Genomic DNA, 25,316 nt, shown 5'->3' with positions numbered 1-25,316 from the left:
ACTGTATGATCTTTGGGGCAGGGACTGTCTTTTTCTTTTGTGTTTGTACAGCACCTGGCACAATGGGGTCCTGGTCCATGCCTGAGGCTCCTGGACGTGAACACAGTGCAGATAATTCTAGCAGTTTTCATAAACTGGTTAACTGATCCTCACAGCATCCCTATACAATGGGGTAAGTATCAATAGCCCAGTGTTACAGGTGGAGACACTGAGACACAGAAAGATGGTGCTTGCTCAAGGCTACCCAAGCAATCCCTATCCAAACCAGTGCTATAACCCAGGTGGCCCTTGGTACCAGTCCTGTACTCAGCTCACTGGAGAACTGCTTTTAAAAAAGCAGTTCAGGAAGCAAAGAAGCTGTTTGGGTTTTATACTAGAATACAACCCTCTAAATCAAAATGAATGGCCCCAACCGAGAACTTTTCCCATATCTGAAACAAGCTGCAGTGAGAAATGACTCAGCAATGACATTTGACCCAGCCAAGTAAAAAAGAGCCAAGATCATTTTTTCTTGGCCTGATGTTTCAGTATTCTTTGCATACATTAGCCTGAGTCCAAGCAAACGTCAAATGAAATTGATAAGTAACCATGCTGTAGTAACTTCAATATAAGCCAATAACATCAATAAAACAAATCACATATGGACTCTTCCAGTACAAATTGGCTATTTCCTGCTTGGTTCTTTCACTTCTTGTCAACAAAAGAGATGGTCTATACTACAAATCTTTGCACAGGCATTTGAACTGTGTGCAAAGTGTGCTGAAATTTCCGGCAGTAATTAGTTTATTTAGGGAGTAATTAAATAAATGCAACTGTTCCCCTCTCTGCAGATTAAAAAGTGAACTGTAAGTGTTACCATCTTAAAAGAGAAGATGTGCTATAAACAGGACAGGGGCCAATTACTCTCGTTAGTCAACGAGGACAGAACGAGAAGTAATGGGCTTAAAACTCCAGCGGGGGAAAAATTAACTTAAATATGAGGAATAACGGCAGCTGTAAGAATAGTCCAGGCAATGGAAATTCAAGCTTGCTAAGGAAAAGTCCAGAATTGTCATCAGTGGACATACTCAAGACCAAACCCACTCATTTTTCAAGGATAATTAAAACAATCCTGGAGGATGCCACTGGCCTTCAGTAGGGCGCCTTCCAACTCAAGCACTTGGATGGTTTTCAAGCCATCAAGGTGACTTGGCAATTGGTTTTTATGACAAAGGTTATGACTAGGCAAGGTTGGCAGTGCCTCCTGAGTAATGCTGAGCAGCCTCAGTTCCCGGTGGGAGTGGAAGGCACTGCGCACCTCACAGAAAGAGGGTCAGAATCACGCTGGCCTACTGGAGTACTTCGGAAAAACTGCTGTAGATTGTGCTCTCTTATATTGCAATCTTTTGGGGGGGGGGGAGCGCAAAGATCATGTGTGCTCCTGTTTGCCCCTCACCTGGCACAGTGGGGCCCCAGTGGTGACCGGGATCTCTGAGTGTACTTCTGATAGAAATACTAAATAAGAGCAACTTGAAATGTTAAGTTTTTGCCTGGATTCTGCTATGCCCGGCTACAGTTCTTTAGAGCCAGAGCTTTCAGATGCCACAACAATCTTTACACTAATCAAGCTTTGTGAGTCATCATTGCTAATGTTGCATAGTATGTGCTTAGTTCTTATCCCATCGTGATCCAACCATTGAGCACCAGAGAGCTGCAAAGGACGGATGTAACCACAGATTGCAGGTGGCTAGAGAGGGAGGTCACTGGAACAGAGATATGGGGAGTTAATTGCAGGAAGAGTGGGGCAGGGGGAAAGTGTGGTTTTAATTGCCTGTGGAACTGAAAACCAAGGACAAGTCTTGCACTTGACGTTTAAAGGGAGAACATTGTCCCCTCGTTAATAGGCAGCTGAGCAATAGAAATGTGTGTTTTAAAGAGCGGTGGGTCATGGTTGTAGCACAGATTGAGAGAGTATAGCAGGAAATTCTCACCATGTTAGGAAAGGGAAAGAAACTCAGTTCTGTGGTGGAGAAATAAATTTCACTGAACTGTTTCCAAAAACACAGTTCATGATAAACTGCATTTGACGTAGCAATTTAAAATCTGAACTACCCACTGTCTGAATAGCATTGTGGAGTTCTATGGTAAAAAAGATCTTGGTTTTTAAGTAAAAAATGTTGATCTTCCTAACTGCCAGCCTTGCAAACTCAGTCTGGGAGATGAGATTCAAGCTGGATTCTTCCTTTCACATTATCAGTAATGAAGGATCCGCAGGCCAAATTGTGTCTTCGGTGACACAAGCGTCTTCACATTCTGTCCTTGTTGACTTCACTGGATTTGTAAAGGTGCAAGTGAACAGGCCCTGTAATTAGTCAGTGATTCTGCTGATGGACAAGAAGGAATGGAATCCAGTTCCTTTTCCTCTAGTGGTGCTGGCCGAGCAGGGCTAATAAGAGCCCTAAGCACAAAGGAACTTTAATGACCAATTTGAAACAGGCCCAATTCTATTCTTAAGCCTGGTCCGCACAAAATTTTGTACCATAGTGTAATTTTCTTCCTGAAATAATTATACCAGTACAACCCCTAGCGTGGACGCGGTTATTCTGGTATAAAGATGTGTTATAAGCTTATTCCCTTTCCCATATGGGACTAGTTATACCAGTATAAGCACCTTTGTACCACTATAAATTCACACACACTCATGGGGTTGTAACACTTTCACCATTTGGTTTAGTTGAAGCGGTAACACTTTTGTGTGTAGACAATGCCTCAGTTACACTGGGGTAAATCCAGAGTAACTCCAATGGCCCCTTTGAGTGAATTCACACAGGGAGTGGGTCTGTTAAATCTGAAGAGGCGATTTTAACAATCACTTCTGAGAGCAGCATTGCAGGTGAAGTGCACCTTGAGCAAAGGCAGATCAGGCAATCTAGTGGCCGTGGGAGCTAACCCCAGAGCCCAGGCCCCTCCACTTCTTCAGGACCATGGGGTGTGGGGCCGAACTACCCAGTGCCTTGTGAATTCCCTAAGGAGGGGCAGCTCTCAAAGCTGCAGTTGCATGGGGGTTCAAGCCCCCCCCCCCCAGAGGTGTGGGGGTAGCTGTGCCGGAGTGGGGGGTGGGGTGGGGCTGAGTGATAAGCCACACAAAGAGAAGAGCTCCAAGCTACAGAATGGAGGGGAGAGGAGAAGCCACCTAAAGGTGCTTCAGAGCCAGGCAGGTCTGTTGCACTGCAGAGCACTGTCGGTCTGTTATTTAGCAAGCTGTGGCGAGCCGGGGGGGCTGGGGAGACAGCACCCCTGGGGCAGGGCAACTACTGAGGGTCTTTGGGGGGGCAATTTCCCTAACCCCCCCCCCAACTCTCCCCCTTGCAATTAGCACAAGCCAGCACCGTCCTTGGAGCTAGGTGGCAGGGGGAGGGGCGCCGGAGCACACCGGGCTGCCCCTCCCCTTACTCCAGCTACCCCGCGCTTGCAGCCCCCAGCGCCTGCGCCTTGTTCCCGCCACCCCCACGCCCCAGGACTCGGCTGGCGCGCGCCATCCGGGAGCCGCGCGCGCCTGCAGCTCTGCGCTCCATGCCCGGGACTAGCGCTCAGGCGGCAGCGGACATCCTCAGCCTCAGCATCAGCACCACGGGGAGCATCCTCCTCCTCCTCCTCAGCATCAGCACCACGGGGAGCAGCAGCCGCAGCAGCGCCTTCTCCGGCTCCGGCTCCTCCGCTGCTGTTTGTTCGGGGCGGGTTGTGTGTTTTTTTTTAACACGCGTTTTTTTTCATGCAGCCCCTGGCGCGCTCCCCACTGAACTTTGTAGGGGGTGGAGGAGGACCCCATGCTCCATAGCCACCATGGCCTTGCTTTGATTGGCAGGACCTGCTGCTGCTAGCAGCGCCTGGGCGGAGAGCGAGCGAGCGTGCCCCCCCCGCCCCCCAATTTAAAACCACCGTCTTCGGGACGACTCGTGTGCAGTGAGGTTGTTTTGTTTTCTAGTTATTTGGTGGTTGCATTGATGCTCTCGAAGCTGGAGGCTTTGGGAAAGGAGGTCCTCACCTGACAGAGATCAAGGCACAATTCCAATGTTGAAAGGTAAGAGTTTGGAGGGGGTGGAAAGGGGGGGGCGTGAAATTGCAAAGGCTCTTTGATTTGCAACCAAAGCATCTGTTCAGTTTGGGTGTCCTTCTCTCTCCACCCCTATCCACACATCATCCTATGTGTGGTCCTTTGCCATTGCTCTTCTTTCCATACCACTTCTCATTCTCTGGCCCCCACCCTCGAGCCCTCCCCCCACATCTCTTCCTCCATCCAAAACTGGGTTTGCTCCCTCCTCTTTTAAACAGCTCTAATGCCAGTGGAGGGAGTGATGCTGCTTCTGTGGACTCCTTTCGATTTGACAGCTAATTCACAAGGCTTGATGGAGTAGGTGCAAGGATGGTAGTGGGGAGATTCTAGCCCTTGTTGCAGTATAGTTGTGAACAGCAGGGAGTTTGGCAAGGGGAATCCCCAGGTGTTGCATGGATTGAACAGGGACAAGGGAGAGAGGATTGTACACTAGCTGCTATCCTGCCTGCTTAGCCCGTGTCAAGGAAACTGGTGAATCCTCCCCCATCCCACCCCAAGATCTGAATGAATTAAAAAATTGGGAAACTCAAAGTGGCTTTTGTTGTACTGACACTGGTCAGTGTCTGTATTTTGAGTCTTAAAATGCAAGGTCGTTAAATCGACTCTCAGGGTGGTGGGAGGGAAACCCACTATGTAAATACAGAGGGCCCATTATTAGCTGCTCCAGGACTAGCTCTCCCCCCTCATGCTCTTTAGTGACAGCTGCAGGAGTCAGAGTGGATCTGAAGTTGATTTTTTCTCGCTCTCCGGACAGTGATCTGCCAGGGCACTCCAGTAGGAACCACCCACTCAGGCAAAGGATTTGTCCCTAGGTAGAGCTCCATCTCTGTATGCCTGGGGAAACTCTCAGTTGCATTCACATGGTTTTCTATAGATTGTCCCAAACCCCAAGATATTAAGCTAAACAAACCTCACTGCTCCCCAGTGGAGAAACAGGTCAGAGAACTGCAAGCAAGAGACATAAGTCTAATATGACAGAGAAATACAGAGCTGGATGCAAGAAAGGTGATAGATCAAGAATCCGTCTTTTCTAAGCATGCTTTAACTGAGACAGACCAGGTGGGTGAGGTAATATCTTTTATTCGACCAAGTTCTGTTAGTAACCCAGACACACTTTTGAGCTACACAGAGCTCTTCTACAGGTTTGGAAAATGTACTCAGGGAGTCACAGCTAAACAGAGGAGAAACGGATAGTTTAGCATAAGTAGTTAACACACATTCTAAGGGACCATCCAAGGTGAAGCGGCCCATTAACACCCCTGTAGTCAGAGGACAAAAAGGGGGTTAGAAGGTTACAGATTGTTTTAATAAGGCATGAATCCAGTGTCTTTATTAATACCAGGATTTTTCAGTGTCTAGCAAAGTTATGCGTTTAAGCTGCCCGCCTCGTCCTTTGAAAGTGTTGTGCAGGTTTCCTTTGCAGATGAGGACTGATAGGTTGGATATAGAGTGATCCCGTTCACAAAGCAATCACTTTATATCTCAGCTGATTTTTGAGGGAAAAAGGGGAAACAGCAACAATGCATTTGTCTCTTTGTGTTTTCTCAGCCATGAATTCAGAGTATAAATAAAACTGTTTCCTGAGTGTGTTGCCTACTCATGTCCAAAAGTTAACAGCTGCTCTGATTATTAACTCAGCTTCATTTTGGTTCATGTTGGCATTTAAATTAAGCATTTTGAATCATTCCTGTCATTGGGTCCAATCCTGTTCCCTTTCCAAGTCAATTGCAACCCTCCACCCAAAACTCCAGAGGATCTGAGACCAGAATCTAGCTCAAGGTCTCTACCCTAAGGCGTTTACAGACAGAGTAACATTTTTCAAAGTGCCTAAGTGACTCTGATTTTCAATGTGATTTAGGCTCCTAATAACCTTGGTCAGTTTTTCAAAGGCGTCTGTGTGCCTAAAGATGCAGATAGGCACTCAGTGGGATGTACAAAAGCATCTATACCTAACCTGCTTAGGTGCTTTGTAAATTCCACCAGGCACCTAAATACCTTTCTATATCTGGCCCTTGGGCACTTTTGAAAATTTTACCCTAAATACTTATAGTACCATCCTGCCTCCATGAGGCAGTTTTGCTGCTGACTTCAGTTTAATAGAAGTCACACCTACAAAACTGAGCATGGAATCAAACACCGGTCTTTGCATTTGGCTATAAATTGCTGACAGGTAACAATGTCCTATAGATAAATAGCCATGACTTGCTACGTGGTGCCATACCCTCGTAAGAGTGTCACGGATGATGATAAGGTCAATAATGGCATGTAGGTGGCTGGTGCCTTGGGAGATTTGGTTTTTAAAGATGCAACTTTTTAAATCTTTAAGAAATGATGGGTGGCGGGGGGAGGGGGGGTCATGAGATCAGTATGTGGCATGTATTTTGCTCACCTTTTCTTCTATTTCCTTGTTTATTACTCCTGCCCCCACCCCGGGCAGACAAGTGTGGTATGTCTTTACCCCCTGACTGAGGGGAAACAATCTATTAAAGCAATACACCTCAGCAGAGAGACCCGGGATTCAGTGATTCGTGTAGACCAAACTCTCGTCCACACGGTATGGGGTGGTCTCTCCAGATCGAGACTGAGGTACATTGCACAGGGCAGGGCAGGAAAACCTGACTTGCAGAGCCCGTGCTGTAGAAGTTCTGAAGATAAGGAACTTACAAGCAGGCCACAGGAACCACTAAGGCCATGGAATCACTGCAAGAGCACAGAAGTCATCAGGTTGCCCAAGAAGACTGAGAGACATCAGGACCCCCCAAAACTCTTGCCCCACCCCCTTGCTCCCTGAAGGGTTTAGTGAGAAGATGACCAGCCAATACTGGTTCCAGGCCCACTAGCTTCTCCTTCTGGCCATTAGGAAGGTTAAATATTTCTAGCAGACCAGGCAGTTATCAAGGTGATGACCAGGGGCTGGGTGACATGCAGTACTAAAGAGAGAGTCCACTGGAGTGCAAGAGGTGTCTCTTGTCAGAATCATGAGGGCAGGCTCTGCAAGAAGACAATATATGATTAGGGCCACGTGCTGGAGAAGGGGCCATCTGGAGATCACAGAGGCTAATCCACACAGCCCCGCAAGACCCACCAAACTGAAAGTGATGCCTGACAGCACTTTGCCTATTGCTGAGCTGCTGCCTTGTTCAGCAAGGTCCGAAAGACCGCGTGCAGCCTGGCTGGCTGGGATTTTTTTTTCTAGTGAGAGGGCCCAGTGTTCTCATCTCTTTTACTGATACATTGGTTGTTCCTCATTAGGACTTTACTGTGGCTCCTTGTTACGAGTCTCTTCTTAGCTACTTAGAGCTTCAGTACTGAGAAGGCAGCTTCCAGAAAGAGGTAAAGAAAACAAGTTCAGGTAAATGTTGCTTGAGTCTGTTATGTTCATGGCATACAAACACAGATAAAAACAAATATTTTTCCTAGAAGGCTGCAACCTAACACTATGTTATTTCTTAAAATGCAGAACAATAACACACATGAACCTAAAACCAGAGAGAGACAATGCAGGCTGCTCCCTAATACAGCGAGTGTACAACTCCCTCCATCTTACTCTAGGCTGGTTGTCTCCAGACAGATTCTGATCACAGGCTTCCCTACAGAGCCCCCTAGCATGCACACAGGACCAGAAAGCCCCTTTACAAATTAAAGTGACAGCCTGCAATTATGACACAGTTTTCAGTACATCACAGTTTCTAGGCTTTTAGTAGGCTTTGTGTTTGGGCTGGGATTGTTGTGCTTGGGAGTAAAAGTCAGTTGGATTTTGCTTCCCACCTTCCTACATTTTTGTGCATGCTATTTTCTTACTTGAGTTGGTGTAAAGCTCTGTGTAATTGGCAGCCCTTCCCCTGCACTCCTGGGGTACTTTTGTCTGGGTAGGGTCATGGTATCGCATACTACTTCTTCCTCCATTTCTCAGCATGTTACGTGGGCTTTTTGGCCTGCAGTTCCTCTCAGAGGGGCATCGAATCATCCTCTCTGTAAAGAGTGAATAACATGAAGGAAGAAGAAGGATGACTCAGGCTGAGGGGGAAGCTGTTTATTTACTCTCTTGGATCCGATGCCGTTTTCTCTTGCTTTTCAGAATTTTTATTTTGAATGGTTTTCTGGGGTTTTTTCTCTATCTTGTTCTCTGTGTATGAACAGGCGGTTTTCCCCCACCCAACTCCAAACAGACCACGCAAATTGTGGGGGGCAGAACTTATCCCCTTCCTTGGGTTTGGTTTCATTCCAAAATGAAACACCACAGAATTAGCCTAGTTTTTCCCCCCCAGGCCTGCCTGTTCCCATGGTTCCTCCCTGAGGGCTGCTCAGCTCATGGGCCTCTCTCTGCAGTGCCACCCCCTCTTTCCTTATCTGCAGCTGGATAAAGAGTGCCCTGCAACAGAGTGTCAGCAGAACCTGCCGAGCCCTTTCCAGCAGGATCAGCATCTTTGTTTGCTTGGTAACATACCGATTGCTTCCAAGATGGAGAGTGGGTCCCTTGTGTACATTCCTACAATCAGACTAGAGATGTACAGACAGCTTCTAAGCTGGAATGATATGGTGATGCATTTGGTCAGCACAGGATTGTGTAAGCGGCTCTTCCTCCTTGTTATGAGCACCGGATTCCTTCTCTGCTCCACAGCTTTTATCAAGGAGACAGAATCTGGTCACGCTTTCTCTACGACAATATCTGACATTATCCAACTTGCCCTTGGTGTGTTTCCAGAAATAGTTAGGCCTACAGTATGCACAGATGACATCTGGATGCATTACTGTCGAGTTCAGAAATGTTCAGTAAACAAGACGGGGATCTATTGTTTGAAGGTTATTTACAGAGACTCCTATCAAGTGATCTGGCCATGCAGAGGGGAGAGCCTTAATGGCAAGGCGATAATTGCTTTTTCAAAGTACACTTCAGAAAAGAGTCATTAGAAACCCAAGGGCAAGCTGCAGCCAGCATTAGCCAGACCAAGGGCCTGATTTAAGTAGCATGGAAGTCAAGGGGGGTTTTCCCATTTACTTCAGTGATGGTTGGATTAGCCCATGGGCAGGTTCATATAATTCTGAAAGGGAGCATGCTGCTCTTGGACATACCTAGGGACAGAGTGGAGTCTGTCCAGGGTCCAAGCGTGATATTGCAGGCAGCACAGTAATACTAGAATCAGTGTGTTAAGGCAAGAAACACAATCCTGATACTGCTTTGCGCTCGGATACAGTAGCAGCTTTCATCTAAGGTGCTCAGAGCACTTTAGAAACGTTAAGTAAGCCTCGCAAAATCCTAGAAGGACGTAAATATACTTAGTCCTCCCTCAGCATGGGGGGCTGGACTAGAGGACCTCTTGAGGTCCCTTCCAGCCCTATCATTCCCTGGTTTTATGATTATTAACCTTATTTTACAGATAGAGAAACTGGGGGCCACTGAGGTTGAGTCTTGCCTGGATTGTTGGGCAGTGAACAGGAACCAGGAGTCCTGAAGTCCAGTCCCCTCTCTAACCACTAGCGATCACACTTTCAGCTGGAGTAACGACTGGAGACAGACATATGACAAGACATATTCCTCTCTTGAGTCGGAGATACCGTAGAGGCCATAGCAATCCTTCTAAGGCTTGTAGCATGTGCCGAGAGCCCTGTCCCCAGGACACGAGGTTTGAGGAGACAAACATCTCTTTTTTGGGTTGGATTAATTTACCACTTGTTACTAGTCCTGAGAGAGAGGAAGTATTAGATTCTCCCGCCGAGCCAGGTTAGTCAGGCAATGCCACAGTGAGCATCCATAACATAATGCTGACAAATCTCCAGGCTTGGATCATAGACTCATCGAATTTAATGCCAGAAGGCACCAGCAGATCATTTAGATGGGCTACGTTTTGGAGATATACCACCGATTTTTGCTCCCAGTACCTCCATTGGGTTTATTTAATTTTTCACCAATCCCAGTTCAATGAATGAAGCTTTAATAATCTTCATTCACAAAAATAGGGGGAGCAGAAGGAATATTTTCAAAAACAAGGCCCCTTCCTTGATCCAGATGCCAAAATGTTTCCCAAATTCTGCAGAAGAGTAAAGATTTGATTCTGGCATCACCTACACCAGCTTCACACCAATACAGCTCCATGGCCTTCGGTGGAATTACTCCTGGTTTACCCTGGTGTGAGGGTGAGCCTGATCAGGTCCATTTGTAATTTCATGCAGTTGAGACTAGTATGAAATAGTGCCACATTTGCCTGACTATTATAGCAGTTTTGACACTATGTCTAAGGACTGGTCTGGACTTGCCAGTTGGGGTGTCTACCACTCTGCTAGGCTGGCAGAGTTATCTGTGTCCAAACAGGTTTCCTAGCTTACCTGAGTATCAGAGGGGTAGCCGTGTTAGTCTGGTTCTGTAGAAGCAGCAAAGAATCCTGTGGCACCTTATAGACTAACAGACGTTTTGCAGCATGAGCTTTCGTGGGTGAATACCCACTTCTTCGGATGCAAGCTTACCTGAGTATCCTGCCACCCAGTGGGGGATTAGCCACTGGGCCAACGGGGCCCAGGCAGTAAAAATGGGCGCCCCCACGCCTGGACCTGCTCTGCCTGCCCGGCACTTCTGCCGGGGAGCAGGGTGGAGGCACGGGAGCTTGCCCTGTTCCACTTGCCCAGCACTCCAGATGGGGAGCGGGGTCCATCCAGAGCACCAGGCAGGCAGAGCATGGCAAGCCCCTGCGCCCCGACCCCACTCCCCAGCAGCCGGGCAGAGCGGTGCGAACCTCCATGCCACAACCCCACTCCCCGCTAGCCAGGAGAGCGGCGCTGGGCAAGCCTCCGTGCCCCGACCCCATTTCCCCAGCAGAAGCGATCAGCGGGAGCGGAGGACTGCCGGTGGAAGGGGTGGGGAGGGTCCCCCACTGGCTCTGGCCCAAGGGCCTCACAAAACCCTAATCCACCCCCGCTCCCACCCACCAATAAATACTCCATTGTAAGATCTGGTTGTTGAAATGCTGGTGGTGTCACAAAGCCTGTATCAGATTTCTAGAGCCAGACCCTCAGCAGGTGTAAAGCAGGATAGTTCTGTTGCCCAATGGAGCGATGCCGATTCACTCCAGCTGTGGACCTGGCTTTCTGAAAACGCTGCTTCTTACCCTACACAGCCTACGGGTTTATTTCTGGGGACTCAGGGTGGCCTCTTTTAGCTGCTTGGATTTGCCTGGCAACAGGGTACCTCTCCCTGGCGTGGTTCATTAACTACTGTCTGATCTCAAGCATTTAGGCAGCGAGACAACCCTTAGAGGTCCTCACCCTAAAAAATAGGCCTCATTTGAAAAGCAAGTGGGAGTTTGCTGTGTGGTCTCAAATTTCCTCAAATCCACGATAATTGGCTCCTCTTTGAAGTGGATGGCCACAGATCATCTCTTTGATGGGTAGGAGACAAGGCCCTCTGAATTGCTAGATTCTAAATAGAGAATCCAAATTGTTCATGAGTTACAGGTTCATCAAAAAAGCCTGAGCTACAGTAGCTCATTATCTGAAGAACACTGAAAGTGCTGGGCACATCGAGAAAAAAAGTAAAGCTGAGATTACTTTCCCCAGTGAGTTGGGGAGAAAGAGCTCTTATATCATTTAATAAATTAATATATAGAACAATCAGCAGTGGCTTGGCTAGATGACTGCCCGAAGACCATGTCATCCTGCTTAGATTTGATTTTAATGACCAAGAAACTGACTCCTTAATGTTGCCTGTTCCATTTATATTGGCAAGGGACAGAATCTGATCCCCTTATTCATCTCAAATCTGGAACTGTTTGAGAAGAAAGGGCCTTCTCAAAGGGAGCTCAGAGGGATATCAAAATTAGTGAAAGGGAGCTCACTTGCCGAAGGAAAGGTAAATATACAGATTGCTGGATAACATACGTGCCCTGAAATTCTCAGAAGAATGCAGAAGCATAATTCCAAATCCAGACGCATTTATCTCCCTTTGACTCTTAACCAATGGCCTATAAGGCTAAAACAGATCAGAATTTCTTGAGCTATAAAGACTTGAAAATTGGTACCATTCACAGTAGAAATGTGCACTAGATACTATAATAAAAGATGGCGCATTAACTTAATTGAGGTTGCTATTCATTGTGATTACAAAGGAACAAGTTTATAGTTACTCAGTTTGTAGTGAAGTGCATTCAAGTCCCCAAGTACCATTCTAGTTCTCAAACATATGCACTGAAGTGTGCAAATTGCAGTTGCAGTTATACTGAACCGACCATCCAAAAGGGAAGATTTTCTTTTAGGAAAGTAGCAAAGAGTCCTGTGGCACCTTATAGACTAACAGACGTTTTGCAGCATGAGCTTTCGTGGGTGAATACCCACTTCTTCAGATGCAAGTCTTGCATCTGAAGAAGTGGGTATTCACCCACGAAAGCTCATGCTGCAAAACGTCTGTTAGTCTATAAGGTGCCACAGGACTCTTTGCTGCTTCTACAGAACCAGACTAACACGGCTACCCCTCTGATACTTGTTAGGAAAGTGACATCACTGCCCCTCTCTTTACCCCATTTCCTCTCTTTGCCTTTTTTTTTTTTTTAAGTATTCCCATTGCAGGAAAGGTGTTTTGGTTTTGCAGTGGCGGTTTGCATCTGGGTTCCATTAGATCTCACTTGGGATCTGGATTTAGTCCAGTTCCAGCCTCTGCCACAGACTTTGTGTCTGACCTTGGGGACGTCAATTTAATCTCTCTGTGCCTCAGTGACCTATCACTAAAATGGGGATAATCATGCTTCCTTTCTCACACCCTTTGTCTGTCTTGCTAGTTAGCCTAGAAGCTCTTTGGGGCAGGGACTGTATATTCACAACCCCCAAGACAAAGGGGCCTTGGTTTCGTTTGGAGCTGCTGTTCCAAGAATCTGAACAGAACCACCAAAGCTTAGCAGGGTTGAAAGAACGCACTCCTGGTTCTTCCCATCTCCCTAATGGCCAACCAGGGTGATTTGACATTTGGTTTTACATACATTCACCTTTGGGTTTTGGTTTTCAGAGCTGACCCCAGGAGTGGTTGCTGGCCTCCTTCCATCAGGAGGTCTTGCAGGCAGCTAGCACAGCTCCAAAAGTGCATTGATTCCTGGGGTCCCCAGTGCAGCCTCTGCCAGCAGAGATCTTGTGGCACTGCTAGCACATGCTGACGCTGCCCCAGCCAACTCATGCCTTGAAAGAGAATGGTGGTGGCATGTCAGAATCGCTGCCAGGTGTTCAAGGCCTGAGGTTGGCACAGCTGGACTGGGTTAGGTCCTGTGACTGTTGAAACAATCAGTACAGTGACATCTCGGTCTGTCGTCTTCGGTAGAATATCAGCTGTAATAACACTGTTAAAATCACCATGTCCCCCTAGTGGCGGGTTGTGCTGTCCTTCAATGATCACATCACCTGTATTTGCAATACGGAAAGGATGATCTTCGTAAAGGCTTATTGTGCTTTTAGAAACTGAGTATTCATGCTGATGGACAGCCCTGGGAAGAGGTGCTGTCAGTAATGTCTCCTTAGATAGAAAATACTGCTGCAGGTTGACTCACTTTAACTTTCAGCAATAGAAATCATTTGCAACACAATAGCCGCTGTGTTATTACTGGGGGGGAGTTGTTCGTTAATAACAAATGTGTATGTTAAATAGAGAGAGATTATGTCCTCTGTGTAAACGAAGTCTAGGACCCACTCTGGGGAAAATAGGATGCCGAGGCGGCCAAAGACAGAGCTGTACTATAGGCTTAAGAATACTCCCGCTTAGTACTTTGGCTGCTTTAATGACGGCCTAGTGGTAGAGCATGTGGTTGATCCAGGATCTGTTCCAGTCCCTTTTTGCAAGCCAGCATGGGTGGGAGTTGCAGGAATGCAGTACAAAGGACGTGAGTGGACGGGCATATCTTATTTTGTTCCACCTTGCCCTTGCTGGCTAATTAAGGTCTCAAAATAAAAGGCTGCAAAGGGAGCACTTTCTAATCTTCCTTAGTTGGAAAGATTATTGGTGTGATGCAGGGAATAAATGGATCCTCAGGAATGCTGTAGGAGTGAGCATGGGAGTACATAGGTATTAAGCATTAATTTGGGTTTTCTGTTGGGCTTATTATTATTATTAGACCAAATAGAGGATTGGGGAAATCTTCCAAACTTTTGTCTTTCCCTGTGGGTTTTCTCTGAGATTGCTCTCTATGTACAAACAAGAAGGGTTGGGGGGAAACCCAGTCATGGGGAGGTACACACAAATCTGCGGGCTTTCTGCAAGTGTTTGTCTTATGGAGGAACAGTGTGTAGCAGTTAAATTGTTTCCCATCCAGATGTGTGCCCAATTAAAAGGATTTTCTAAAAGCCTGTCAGGTGACTGCTCTGTGTGTGATCCTGCAGTCACTGAAGTCATTTTCAAAACTCCCATCCCCTTTGGTGGGACCAGGAAGAGGTGCCCAATTCCGCGAGGAAAATGCTTGGAAAATGGGCTCAATCCTTGATGGTGCTGCGTGCCCTCCCCTCTCGAGGGCCGGAGGAGACCCAGAAGGTGCTCAGCACCTCACATAGCATTCGGCACCGTGCAGAACCAAAACCTCCGCATGTTGCTCTGCACTGGAGGGCAAGAAATGCCAAACATGCTGAGTCTTAAGTGAACCCTCTGGCCAGTGCTGGGAGTAGCAGCCATGGCCTCACCCCCAGTGCCAGGAGATGCCAAACGTCATTTGTGCAAACTTGTTAAAAGCAAACAGTCCCGGCCTGATTTTCCTGTTGCCAACCTAACTTTGCACCCATTTAACACCACTGACTTCAACAGAGTTACTCCCGATTTATGCAGGGATAAGTGAGAGCAGAATCTGCTCCTCTATATGAGGCATTTTGTAGTTTGAGGATGTTTCCCCCCCACCCCCACCCCCCAAATAATCTGTCATTTTTTAAAAATAAACCTTCATAGAACATCCTGGGGAGTGGTCTTGCTGCCTCTCTGGAGGCCTTTTAGCATGTTGTTTGAATTGCTTAATGTTAGGACTGGCAAGCAAAAGGCAGGTAAATGTCTTGAAACTTTTATCTAGCAGGATCGTTAATAAATAACCCATCAACAATAACAATAATATTGACAACAATAGCCTATCATTGCCTTGTAGTAGAAATATGCAAGGGACACTGTCAGAACTAACATTTAGGTTTTGTTTAAAAAGGGAAGGGTTAGAAAAGCTAATATTGTTGAGAGAAATATTTTCAGAAAACTTACTAAAGAAACCAATGGTTTGTTTTGTTTTAGAGTCAAACATTCCCTTGTAAATGGAAACATTGCAACTTTGTACCAGCGCATGAGAACCCAAACTGACTAAAAACGGAAGGCAAACTTCCTAGAGATGTTCTAGCACAGTTTCGGTGACAGGTATGGAGACTGGATTATTTTTGTGCTACCCAGCATGCCTCAAAGCCCCTCCTCCAGATTGTCAACAAGTCTATTTTGTATCATATTTATTTCCCAGTCCCTAGTGTGCACAGTCCCTCGTCCACATTAGCCAGGAAAACCATGCTAGCAAGAGCAGTGTTTATAGACAACCTACACACAGGGTTTCACACCCACTCTGTCTTCCTGCAGCCAGATCCACACAGAGAGACCCTAGTGCTCGGCTGGGCTCTGTAGGACGTGATGGGGGATACAAACCCCACACTGGATAACAAGGAGTTAGGCAGCTGCTCTGGGCTCCGCCAGCCCCGCACCACCACACCTGCAAGGGGGGAGTTAAAAGGGGAGAAGAGCGGCTCATTTGTTGGCAGAGTAGGGAACAGAGCAGAAAAGGGCTGGCTGAAGCCAGGAGCGTCCCAGACGACCACTGCGGGAAAGGAGGACTAACTCCTGGTGCACCCTGAGGAGGGAGTCGTTCCCCTCCGCTTCTTACAAACTCAGCTTATTTGCATGAACTCCCCTTGCTTTTGTTCATGGACTGTGCAGGAAGGGGAGAGACTTTAAAGGGACCTGGCTAGAGGGCCAAGTGACGGGGTGAGGCAGGTCACTGCATAGGCGGAGCAGTCGTTGGCAGGAGACACCTGGGAGGGGGAAGGGAGGGAGAGCTGCTACACTATGCCCGGCCATGAGGAGGCGCCAGCGGTGAGTCAACTCCTCCCCCAGGGGTACAGGTGTCTGGGCTAGTGGGTCTGGTTGCAGGATTTGGGGCCATAGTATGGAAAGAGCTTTATAGGCACCTGTTCTTGGGTTAGTCCTGAGCAGAGTTCTGGGAGCTCCTCATAAGAACGAATTGTCTGGAGACTGTCACGACATACTTCAAACAATTCATCAAGTGAATAGTTTCTTCCAACGTTCTCCCAGCTGTAACTCAAGCCAGAATACCCCTGAGTACCAGTTCTGAGGATAGTGAGAAAAAAGACATGATGCCATCAGAGAATCTTTTATGGAGACCATCTCCCACCTAGCCATGGGCCCCCCTGCATGGCATTTTATAAACCCATGGAAGAAAAAGACAATGGTGGGACTGGAACCAGGGACAGCTTTGGAAACAGAGAAATGAATTACACTGGGTGCCATCTTGAGCCATGTAGAGCTCCATGCTGACTGGAGCAAATCAAGATGCCAGCATCTTCTGTCCCTCAGGCTGGACATACAGACAGTTTATGCTGTGGCTCTCTGGGCAGTCCCCAGGGTGCTGAGTGGCCTCTCTCAAAGTGCTCTGCTAGTGAACTCTGAGAGGAGCTTTGCAGAACCTGAGGCAGCAAATCACTTCTTGGTGCTTCACTCACACCCTCATGTTTTCATCGACTTCACTGGGAGGAGGATTGGGTCCTTGGCAAACACTGATCTTTTCCCCAGGAGGTGTTGTGGAATTGCAAAAGCTCTGGCTAAAGGAGGTAAAAGAACAACAGGATCTATCCTTTCCAAGTCTGGCAGGAAGTTTTCTCAACAAGAATTTAAGTAGAGCCACCTGGCTTGGGGTGACATTTTAAATTTTTTTAACTCTGCTTTTAAAAGTTTTTGAAATATAACCCTGGTCTGAGTCCCAGCATGAGACCTATAAACTCTAAGTGGGGCTTAGCTGGGGCAGAGGTATGAGCTGGCCCTGTGCACAGAGGTGTCCCACTTCCCCAAAGCATTCAAGCATGTGCTAAGGATGGGCCCACAATGAGTTGGGGGCAGACGTGAATATATTTGCAATCCCCAAAAGAGATTTCTGGCACTGTTCACACTGTGTGAGTGGCCTCACCAGCTGGCAGACTTTTATCACAGTTAAAATCTCCGGGCCGTTATTGCTGATGGCTCCTCCTCATTTTAAAAAGCTTTATTCAGATGATCACCTGCGGGTCAGCACCAACACGCACATGCATGCCAGAACTGTTAAGGTTTAGAAATATCCACGGATCAAGGTGATACTGAGCAGAAGATAAACTGTGTTTTTTAAAAGGGCAGCTAATGAAGAGCTGTCTTTTGTGATTGCTGCTGTGCAGTCAAACACCTCTGCTAGGAGGAAGTGGTGGGATAATTTGGAACATTAGGAAAGTTTTAATTAAAGGGTTTGCTACACTGAATGTCTGACCTTGTGCATCATCCCCTTTGCAAGCCTCGGCCTTTGGGCAGGAAGCATCGTTTAGTGACATAACTTACCTCCTCGTCACTCAGCTCCCTGTCAGCACCGCTCAAGGAAGGAGCAGTGGAATTCACGCGGCGTGGCAGGGCTTGGGAGGTGACTCTGCTCTGACTGACTGACACTGGCATCCTGGGGATGGCAGTGGACGTGATCTGAATCAGAGCCCGATTCTGTAACTGGATGTTGTCAGACAGCAGAAGGAATAGCAAGGAGCTGTGTAAAGTATAAAACCTCTTGGAGTAGCTGCCATTACTGCTGCTGCTGGCACTCTGGCTCTCCTGCTGTCCTGCCCCTTCCTGTATTTGAGTATAAACAAGGCCAGCTGGAGGCGAGAAGTGGCTAACTTACTTTTAGGCTTTTGTTGTCAAAAGCGAGCAGTGATTCTGGGTGCCCAGATTGAGGCCTGACTCCCAGAGGGCAGGTGCTTAGTATTTCCTGGATCCTTCAGGGTGTGTCAAGTTGGGCACCAAATCCCGAGGCACCCCAAAAATCACAGGTCACTTATTGAAGATGTAGGCAGTTGTGTGTTGAAGATCCTCTAGAAACCAAGGGCCAGAGATCTGGGGTCTGCACACAAAGAACCTGACACTTTAAGGCTTCAAAAACAAGAGGGGTGTGTGTGTGTATTTGTGTGTGTGTATGTGTGTGCGTGTGCTGGGAATTCCTGGCTTCTAATTGTGATCATCTCTATGCCTCAGTGCTACTGCCCAGGGCTGGTGAGATAAATAATCAGCTACCGTTGGAGAGTATTAATTATAATATCATTATTAAGGAGCCTCTTTAGAAGAGTCATTTAAAAGGCAATGGTTGCAACGTCCTAATGCTACGATACAAGATATCCAACATCTCTTTTGATTTTTGAGAGATGTTATCCCTGGGAACCATCAATATTTTCAACATTTGATCTAAGCAGCTCTCTGAAGCCCTTGTGTTTTTCAGCAGAACTATTAATGTGTGTGGGATTTTTTTAAAGTTAATGCTTGAAATTATCAATATGAATTGCATGAGTTTTTTCTGTCTGCTTCTCACCCATGAATGAGGGAGAATTTCAAGATAAATCTCTCTCTCGTATCATGGGATAAGCTGTAACTGAATGAAGGTGAGGACAAAAGGAAAATTTACTGGAAGATTTTTAATAGAAGTTGCTGAGAGAGCCTGAACATTACTTTTGAGGACTATTATCTGTGTTTATTCTCCTGATATTGCATGTAAGTCCTTCCTCAAAATCTATAGCATAAAGGGATTCTGCAGCCTGTCATTGTAAGAAAACCCCTGGTATCCGGCCACATAGTTTCGATTATAAGGGAGAGCGATGTGCAGAGGAAGGCTTTTGCATTCTTCCGCTGCATCAGCCATGACCTGCAATACTGATACCAGCGCCAAATTTCCAAACAGTAATCCCAGCATATTGCATTACACAACAAGAGCGGAATGTCCATGGACACTGAAATCCTTATCCTCCGAGGGGCTGCGCTGTTGCAGCTTCAACTGGAGGTCTGGGCGCTCGGCATCTCTGGACATTGGACCCTACGGGCCAGCCTGTCGGAACAAGTGATCGCAGTGTGGCTGTAGGTAGGTTGGGGAACAACACCGCAAGCTAGGGAATGTGTTCCCGGTCGTCTTGTCTGACTGGGCAGGGCCAGCAGCAGATTGATGACAATCCCTTGTATTTGCATTGCAGCCAAATTACCTTATTCGGATGCAATAAGGAAAAAAATACAGCTGGTTTTTCATTAGACAGGTTGAGAGCAACTTAAACCTGTAGCTATGGCAACCCCCTGCAGGTTTTTCTAGGCTGTCTCTCTCCTGAGCTACCCCAGGGCTGTTCCCCACACTGCGCCAGGGGTTCTGCGGGAAGCTCCTCGAGTTCTGGTTCTCCTGCCCTTTGTGTGGGGACAAGGGGAAAGAGGAGGAACCATGTCTTTTATGCTGATTCCTGCTGGTGCCCAGGGACTAGGAAGGGACCGACTTCTCCTGCCTAATTTCCAATCTTATGAAGCTATGGAAAGTTTGAAAGTTCAACCCGAGCTCAGGCGCTGTTGGATTCATGTCACGCTTAGATGGGGGGGAAAGAGATCAGGAGAATGAGCGAGAGAATAAATCTAATGGATAAAGGGGGGAAACGGAGCCGAGTACGGACAGGAGCGGAGAGCAAGGCCAGAGAATGCAGGGAAAGGATATGCTCTAATTGCAACAGGAATTAATTCAGGGCAGTCAGCTGGCTTATGTTATACAGGGGGCCAGACACTAGATTGTCACAATGGTCCCATCTGGCCTTGGAATCTATGAACCGAAAGAGGTAGCGCGAAAGAGAAATTCAAATGAAAGAATAAACAGTAACAGACACGGATCCCAGTTGGGTCAGCTTGGCTTGGGAGGAGCTCTGCTAACCCAAGAACAGTGCCCCGGCTCTCACGAAGTCTGCAAACCACCCAGAATAGCTGGGCAGGTTTGCAAACCCTCCCATCTCTGAAGCGCCTTCCTTCCTACCAGGCCCCTTGCCTTTAGTTCATTCAGTTGCCATCACCCCATGTCTCGGGCTGGCCACCTGCACAAAGCTTGGAATCGTGTACAGGATTTTCCAACAGGCCCAAAAGAGAGGAGTTCAGGTCTGAGGAGGAAATGGCTTTTGGAGACAGAACCCAGTGGTTGGTATCTGAGGGGCTTTCTCTGTCCTGCTGACAGTCAGCCCTGCCTCGTGCCATTGGCAAGGATCAGCATGGCAAGGGGGTCAGGAGTGAGGGGGTGACACACAATATTTGGCAGCTCATTCAATGCCAATCAGTATTCTACTTCTGTGGATGCAAACACAGAATCACAATCCTGCCTCTGCCACTAACTCACTGTGGGGAAGTCACTCCCCCACTTATGTTTCAGTTTCCCTCACTGTGAAATGGCTGTTACAATGATAATATGTTGCCTGTCGGGCCAGTCAGAGGGTTGGATTCACCAGTGTTTGCAAAGTGTTTTTCAGCCCCCAGGTGGAGGGTTGCACTAGAAGTGCAAAGTATTGTCCCGTCTATACCTTAATGTCAGTTTTGATTGAAACTAAAGGTGAGAAGAGTTGTCTGTAATATTTGGGGAGCACATGTCCAGTGGCATGTTTCCAGGAGCAGCAGAAGCCAAATGCTGGTTAGCAATGAGCTTCTCTATTACTACAGGCCCAAATCCTTGCTCTTACCAAGAGTCCCCTTGATTGAATGGGATTTACTCTACCTTACTCAGACAGACAGACAGAGCCTCGGGGTCTGACCCATTGTTTGTTTATCTTAATGACGCTCGCGGGGCAGAAGTGTGTTATTAAATGGTTGCGTTACAGAGCCCCAACCAGCAAACTGCACCTTTAATGCTCTACACTGCAAGCTTCTGTAGGAAGTGGAGGAGTCAATGGGACAATGCCCAAGACCACACAGGCAAATCCTTCCCCACACTGTTCCCTAGAACACCACTGTCGGACTGTAATTTATTTGTAAATTGCACCTGTTAGAGGAGGCTCAACATCAGAACATTTGACTCTCCGGTGGTGCCATAAACACTTAAACATTGTCTTCAGCAAAATAATCCCAGTCTCCCAAGGGTTTGAGTGACAGGTGGGAGGATAGGGAGCAGTGATCTACGCAGTATTCATGCTGTGCTTCCAGCAGGTGCATTGGCCTCAGCAGCTCAGCACCACCCCTCTGCCCCCCAAGCTGAGGCTGGGAGGAAGGCCCCAGGCGTGGGACTGGGAGGAAAACCCTGGGTGCAGGGCTGGCTACCGGGACTCCAGACTGGGAGGAAAACCGTGGGCACGGGGCGGTAGCAGTGCCCCAGGCTCACAGGGCGGCAGCCTGGACCCGAGGCACATGGCAGCAGTCGGGATCCTGGGCCCGGTGCAGCAGCCTGGACCTTGGATGCGGGGCGGCAGCTGGGATCCTGGGCGTGTGGGGCTGGCAACCAAGACCCCTCGCACCCATAGTTCCCACACCTATGCCTATCATGGTGCCCAGCGCTGTCTCATTGTTTCCATGTGTTCCCCCATCTGTCTGTGTTTATCCACCTGTTTTCTATTGTCTTATATTTGGATTGTAAACTCTCTGGGGCAGGGAGTGTCTTTTTGTTCTGTCTGTACAGCACCTAGCGCAATGGGATCCTGGTCCAGGACTGGGGTTCCTAGGTAGTACAAATAATATTAATCAATAAATAATTCATCTCACCCAAAACCTGGTGCAGGTAACAGGCTCCGTCACTTCATCCCCTTCATTCTTCTTGGCTGCATTCATTAGCTGAGACTTTTCACCACTGACAGTTGGCATATGGACCCCCAGCTGGATTCTTTCATTGCCCTGTTTAAATGCCTCTCCCCATATTATCACTTCCCCTGGTGATAGCAGCCAGGACAGGAAGCTGAAGCTGCCTCACACACAACACAAGAGCCGGCAAAAGCCTGCACTGCTTTGTCTTTCTTTATTTGCGGTCATTTGTGTTTTATAAAATGATCTGGAAGCAGCTGTACCTTCTCTGCGTGGCATTTGCCTGCATTCGACAAGATTAGACTAATGTGTATGTACGGAGTATGCCCTGCCCCCAGCCAGGGGCCTCATTTCCCATCCTGGGAAAATTTTGAAAAATTGTCCCCTACCGAATCAGGATGGGAAGTCAAACTGTTAACAATTCTTATCAATCAAATACTGCCCCCCCCACTTGGTTTTGGGTCGATCAAAACGATGTGTTTCTGTTTTGACCCTTTCTTAATTTATCCTAAAAAAAAATTGAATTAACTTAAATTTCAAAAATTTAAATGGTTTTGAAATGAAACACTGAATTTTTCATTTTGAAAATGTTACACTTTGGAAAAAAAATTCAGTGTTTTTTTTTTTTTTAAATGGGAAATTTGTCAAAATTGACCCTTTCCAGTGGAAAGTTTCAGTTCCAAGGAATCAGAATGGGCCTGGCTCCAAGCTGACTGGCTACATGTCTTTGCAACCAGGTGCTCCAGCGAGCCATGCATGCCAGGTGGTCAGCCTAGTGCTCACAAGATTGCTAGTCTCGGTTCCTGCCCAGAGCTGCTGGAGGATGAAGTGGGGGAAAAGGCCTCTTGGCCTCTCTCCCTTATTTAAGTGCCCCTCTGCAAGACAGGGCAGCATTTTGTAAAGTGGTAGTGTCCTTTCTAGGCAGCAGGGAGCTAATTAAGCACTGGACTCTGCTCACCTACATAGGAAGGGGTGGGATGCAGTCAAGAACTGGGAGTTTCCAGGTTAAGTGCTGAGTGAGAAGCAGAAATTGCCACAGAGGGACTTGCTTCTTAATGGCTTTGTTAGAACTAGCTTGCGAGGAATCCTCCCTGCAGCTCAGCGCAGAGAGAACAGTACCAGAGCGTGAAATCTCTGCGAAAGAACTCTGCAGAGAGCCGTGAGACCACCTGGCCCTGACACAGCCTGTGCCTGCATACGGAGCAATGCAGAGCTTGCCTGGCTTTCTGTCTGGAGATGGTTCTAGATCCAAACTTCCCCAGAATTTGGGGGTATCTAGATCTGGAGTAGTTTGGTCTGGGCTGTCTCTAGCAATGAAGTTACACACCGATTGAATTTCCCTGCTTCTTGGCTGAGAGCTGCTCCTCTCTCTGTTTGATCTCAGCGCCAAGCCATGGTTTTGCCCTACACTGTGCATTATTGTGGATGGTTTTGTTGTTGACCATGGGAAAAGCTTAGAGGTCTAAACGCAAGCACTGAAACACCCAGAGTCCCTTTGTAGCACATGCTTGAATCACAGTAGGGCTTACTCAACCCTTCATCCTTCCCGAGCAAATGGCCTTTTGGGTTGGCATGAACCCTAAATCTCTTAGGGCCTGGTCACTGCTCAAAGAATAGGACTTTGTACCGTGGGGAGTAAACCAAGGAGATTGAGTGTGGAAGGTCTGTACTGTTTGAGCTAAAGGAATAACTCTGCTAGAGAGCAGCTGTAGTAGATTCTTGTCATCTATAGGGAGCAGTCACTAGAGGGGAACAAAGATCCATATTCATCTAGCATAGGTTACATCTGCTTGGTCAAAATCCGTGTTCCGTGGTGTCGTGCAGTGTGTCTCAGAGATGGCTGTTTGGAACGTTCTCTGGGATCCTTCAGGAAAAAAATGTTACAGTTCTTTATTATTATTCTTGCCACTATACCCGAGAGACTGACAAAAAAAAAAAGGCTCCTGCTGCATCTGCTTATGTTAGTCCTACAACGGCTCTGTAAATATGTCCTTCTCTGGAGGTAGCATGCCCTAATAGGGCCCAGGAGTGGGAGTCAGGAGCCTTGGAGTCTAATCTCAGATCTGCCTCTGTGACTTTGTCTGAGTCATTTCACCTCTGTATGCTTCAGCATCTCCAACTGATTGCCGGGAATGAAGAAACCGCTGCTGTAGAGCAAGTTAAGTCACATTCTAGGAGAATCAGGAGGAGAGGAGAGACTCCGTTAGAATACCAGGGGCCCATTATTCTGTGTGAGTTAAGCTTGGGGACCTGAGAGCAGACCTGGTTCCCCTCAGCTCCCCCCCAGGATGCCCTTTGAAAATCCGGCAGGAACTGAGAAATCCTGGCGCGGTCTCTTAGCCCTTTTTAAAAGGCGCTCAAACACGGCAGCACTGAGGCCAACGCTGCCATGTGAGCATTCAAGTAGCAAGCGATGGTCACATTCTGCCCTGCCCTGTGGCCATCCAGAGCGCCCTGTGTGACACAGCTCATGGAGCAATGGACCCAAGAGAGCTTCTGCACCCAGATCTTTTGCACTGCCACCAAACCGGCCATGCAGTGTTAGTAACTCCCAGCTTCCTCCTTTCCCAGCCCCATCCTCATGAGCTGAGTTTCTGTAGCTATTTCTCTTTAGTCAAACAAAATGGATCATTTGGAGGGGAGGGTTGGGGGGGGGAGAAAATGTTGTTCGCTTCTTTCTCTCCCGCTTTTGTGTGTTGCTTCTTGAATAATTAAGGCTTTCTGTTCTCTCAGCCTGCACTCCAGCAGATTACAGTGTGTGCGCTCCTCACCAGGAGCTGAGACGGGCTCTTACGGTGCCGAGATGTGTTTTGCTTATTGAAATGGGACACGCTAAACGCATCTGAGACTTACCATTAAATCTCATTACATTTGTACAGGCTGTAGGTTTACAGTCCTCCTCGGGGCAGTCTGGAGCTGGCATCTGGGCCAGGGAAAGTTCTTAGCTGACCAAATGGGATTGTTAATAGAAGAAATCATAGGGGGAGTTATTTTTTTCCCCTGGCTTTGGATTTTATTTCCTACTTTAGCAGTGACTGCAGTAGCTTATCTCTGGTAATAGCTGATCTGGTAATACCGGAAACAGCGCTCTCTGATGCTAATGTCTCAGGCTGTCTAAACCTTAATTTGAGAGGTGATTAAATGATGGTGGGGGGGGGGGAATAAAAGCAGGCCTATCTTATTTTTAAGGCGTTTAGGCTGATTGTGTGTGTTTTGGATTAACGCCTGCTTTGCCACTGATGTATGAAAATAAGTCTCTGCTACTTAAGCCGTGCATGACTGTTCGGGTATTGAGGGGTGGAATTGATGGGTGTGAAAATCTGTGGCATGACTTGAATTTCCTCTCTAACATCTTGTGAATTATCATCTGCCCAGATGAAATCAGATTCTTCTTTTGCTGTGGTTCCCCCTGTTTAGGTTTCCAAAGCCGAGACCCAGGCA

At 47.5% G+C, this 25,316-nt stretch overlaps 1 protein-coding gene across 6 annotated transcripts in view; it reads left to right on the top strand.

Annotated features, from left to right (window-relative positions):
• Positions 1–25,316, top strand: part of FAM163B (family with sequence similarity 163 member B) — a 68,585-nt gene that overhangs the window by 5,717 nt on the left and 37,552 nt on the right. The window contains exons 1-3 of one of the 6 annotated variants that reach the window (XM_044992828.1): positions 40–172; positions 3,965–4,060; positions 15,318–15,437. The exons of 1 other annotated variant lie outside the window; for it this stretch is intronic. The gene's annotated coding sequence lies outside the window, so the exon portion shown is untranslated. Of the gene's footprint in view, positions 1–39; positions 173–3,661; positions 4,061–15,317; positions 15,438–25,316 lie in introns of those variants that run through there. 4 more of the 6 variants (XM_044992827.1, XM_044992829.1, XM_044992830.1 and 1 more) reach the window with 4 other exon arrangements.

This window comes from Mauremys mutica, chromosome 18 (genome assembly GCF_020497125.1).
Source record: "Mauremys mutica isolate MM-2020 ecotype Southern chromosome 18, ASM2049712v1, whole genome shotgun sequence".
Taxonomy (NCBI): domain Eukaryota; kingdom Metazoa; phylum Chordata; order Testudines; family Geoemydidae; genus Mauremys; species Mauremys mutica.
Note: the sequence above shows the minus strand (reverse complement) of the source record. Positions and strands in the feature narration are given on the sequence as shown.